Here is a 3,231-nt window from a genome sequence, read left to right as displayed (position 1 = left end):
ACTGCTAACTGAAGTACAAATTGGACCTCCAGACCTTCACAAGTTCCTACAGTTTCTGCCAGTAGTCACACTCTATGGGGCTAAAACCAAGTCCTTCTGAGCTGGAGTCAAACTTGCAATGCATGAGCGATGTTTGAGCCATGTTGTCTTCCTCACTCTGGGTTTCTGTGATGCCAATGTAAAAATCTCTGCCCTCTTCACCCACCCAATCATCCTCTGCCCTACCTCCTGCCACAGAGCTCAGCCATGTCTAGGCACCAACTAAACTCATTCTGCAAGCACACACACCCACATATGTGTACTTCTAAGCAGAAGGTAAAAGGAAAGAACAAAGGCAAAGGTCTGTAGATTGTAGAGCGTTTTATCCAGAAGAGTCAAGAGGAAGGTGATCCATGCACAGATAAAGGAAATGATAAAAATAACAAATTGAATGACTTTTAGAGATTTAAAAAGATGACCTACTTTTCTCTTTAAATGCTGGCGTAAAGAAAAGAATCCCAACCTCTATTTAAACACATAGCCAAACTATAATTTCATGGTTTAATTAAGTGCCTGGTTGATTTCTGCCTAGTACCATTTCTCAGAACTTGCCTCCTTCTCACCATTCATAGGCTTACAGTGGAAACAACTGTGTTAATATAGAGTGACCTCCACACATCCACTGACCATGAACCAAAATCTCCTACTCCAGGATCTGGAATGAAGACTAAAAGAGATAGTTCAGCTTTAAGGAAAAAAATAAATACAACCTGCAGAAGTTGCTGGAAGAAACTTTCTGGTAGGTATTGCATTCCTGCTTCTGATCTGCAATGAAGCCCAACCAGTCTCTATCTGTGGGTTTGGCTACAGATCTCAGAGAATTCTGTTTGCCAAAACTAGCTCAAGTGGTTTTTGTTCATTGCAGCCAAAAGAATATTAATCAGAAGAGACATCTAATGAGGCAAGAATGATTGTTAAAGGAACTTGAGAGGAAAGTGATCACATTCTGAAAAAAAAAAAAAGGAAATCAAATCCATGTCTACAAGGAAGGACATGGTGAGAGCTGACTGACAGAGATGGGACTGTGAGCACAGGATTCTCCCCAAAAGCTAATAACGTCATGACAAAATGAGCAGTTATTGTGTGAAAGAAAACAAGCATTGACTGGTGTCTTGGAAGCATGCAGTAGAGGACCTATGTAAAAACCACGGCTAGAGAAAGAATCTAAATGCCTTATATTAAATGACCTGCTTCTGTGAAGGCAAAGAAGAATTGAGCAAATAACATTTGACCTTGTGTCTGCACATTCCCTGGGATTCAGAGACCCAAATCCCAACACTGCCATCCAGAGACTAACCCTTTACTTAGATCTGGAAAACTGAGTCCCAAATTTCTCAGCTAATAACACTATTCTTAGGAATACCAATGAGGGTACAGATGTGAAGAAGTTCTGCAAGCTTGCAGTCAGTCCACCGGTACAAAAAAGAAATCACTGTTTAATTTTCATCACCTAATTTCCCAATTGAACATATAGAAGGACAAAACAAAAAAGAGAGGAATAAGTGAAAGAAAAGCAATTTCCTAAAATTAAAACAAAAATTATCAGTACCCCAAACCTGATTTCATAATTCTTGTGTATAAAGCCTTTTTGGGTTTCAAGAACATGGCGGATAGATAGCAGCAGAGGTGAATAGATAGATACAGAGGCTCTCTGAGATACCCCACTTAAAATCCAGGAATGGTGCAGAGCGAGAAGTCCTAAGCAAGGGGAGATATATCCTGCCGACCCAGGAATGAACTAAACTAGGAGAAACCAATTGAAAACGCAATCCCGGTGCTATAACAGGAACAGATAAGGTCTCAGTGTGGAACCTGGAGCCAGTGCCATTTGGAAGCCATGATTTGAATTTCCTGCAGCTGCTGCTGTGTCCCAATCAGCATGGCAAGGAGAGAGGCACGAAAGCTCTGAGTGTGGGAAGCAGCAAATGGAGTTGAGAGCAGGACTGCTTGGAAGCCCTGCATCAACCCGTGGTGAGTGAACAGATTGGGGACCCTTTCATAGAGTAGGAGGCTTCAGCAAAGGACATATTGGGACCGGGCAGACTAGCCAGAACAAGACACTGCAGTGTCCTTAGTCCGATATTCCCCTCTCAAGCGGGATTGGTGGGGAGTGCCTGGCCTGGGTGTCGGCACTGACTTAAGACCCACTAGGCTAGCCCAAACCAGGTCCCAGCGCCTGGAGGTGCACCCTAGCAGTGAAGCCTTCAGTAGGTTGACCTGGAGAAGTGGGCCAAACATAGGTTGCCCAGGTCTGTGTCTCCCTAGGACACTGCAGTGGGCAGGAACACCTAGCCAGTGCAATTCAAATAAACTGTAACTGACAAAGAAAGAAACTGGACCTCCTAAATACACTTGTATGGAAGGAACAAAAAGTATGGGAAGAGGGAGCAACAAGAAAGGGTCCTCGGCCCCCAATCCTGAGAAACATGCAATATCAGACATGGCACCAATAGACACAAAGTGATATCTCCACAGCCTCATAGATGAGTTAAAAAATGAAGTTATTAATGACCTAAAGCAAGATATAAGTAGAATAGTTAGAGAAATGCTAGGCACCACCCAAAAAAAAAAAACAGATGGTGGAATGGAAGAACAGAAAAAAAGGGGAGAATTGTTTGATGGAGAAAATAGAATACATGAAGCAGGTTTAAAGAGATTACCAGGAAACTAAAAACTCTATCAAAAGCTGGCATAACAGCTTGAAAGAAACTAAGGATAGATTATCTGAACTAGAGGGTAGATTTGTAATATGGGAGCATGAAATGAAAGCTTCTTAAAAATAACAAGAAAACAAATAGCAATAATACAAAGGCTAGAAGATGATAAGAGGATCTATAACTTAAGAATTAAGAACATAAAAGAAGTAGGGACACAAATAAATGCACTACAAAAGCTATTCACAGAAATAATCCAAGAGAATTTCCCTAATTTATCAAAAGGTAAAGATACTCAGATGCATGAGGCATATAGGACTCCAGCCACCTAAAACCCAAACAGAGCTACACCCAGGCATATAATAATCAAAATTCCAGAAATCCAATATAAGAACAGAATATTAATAGCCATCAGAGACAAGAAACAGGTCACTTACAAGGGAACACCCATCAGAATTACAGCAGACTTCTCAGTACAAACCATTAAATCATGAAGAGAGTAGGGGGAAATAATTCAAGCTTTGAAAGATAATAACCT

Source organism: Cavia porcellus, unplaced genomic scaffold, assembly GCF_034190915.1.
Source record: "Cavia porcellus strain 051 isolate PalLab524CR breed Dunkin Hartley unplaced genomic scaffold, mCavPor4.1 scaffold_2, whole genome shotgun sequence".
NCBI classification, from domain to species: domain Eukaryota; kingdom Metazoa; phylum Chordata; class Mammalia; order Rodentia; family Caviidae; genus Cavia; species Cavia porcellus.
Note: the sequence above shows the minus strand (reverse complement) of the source record.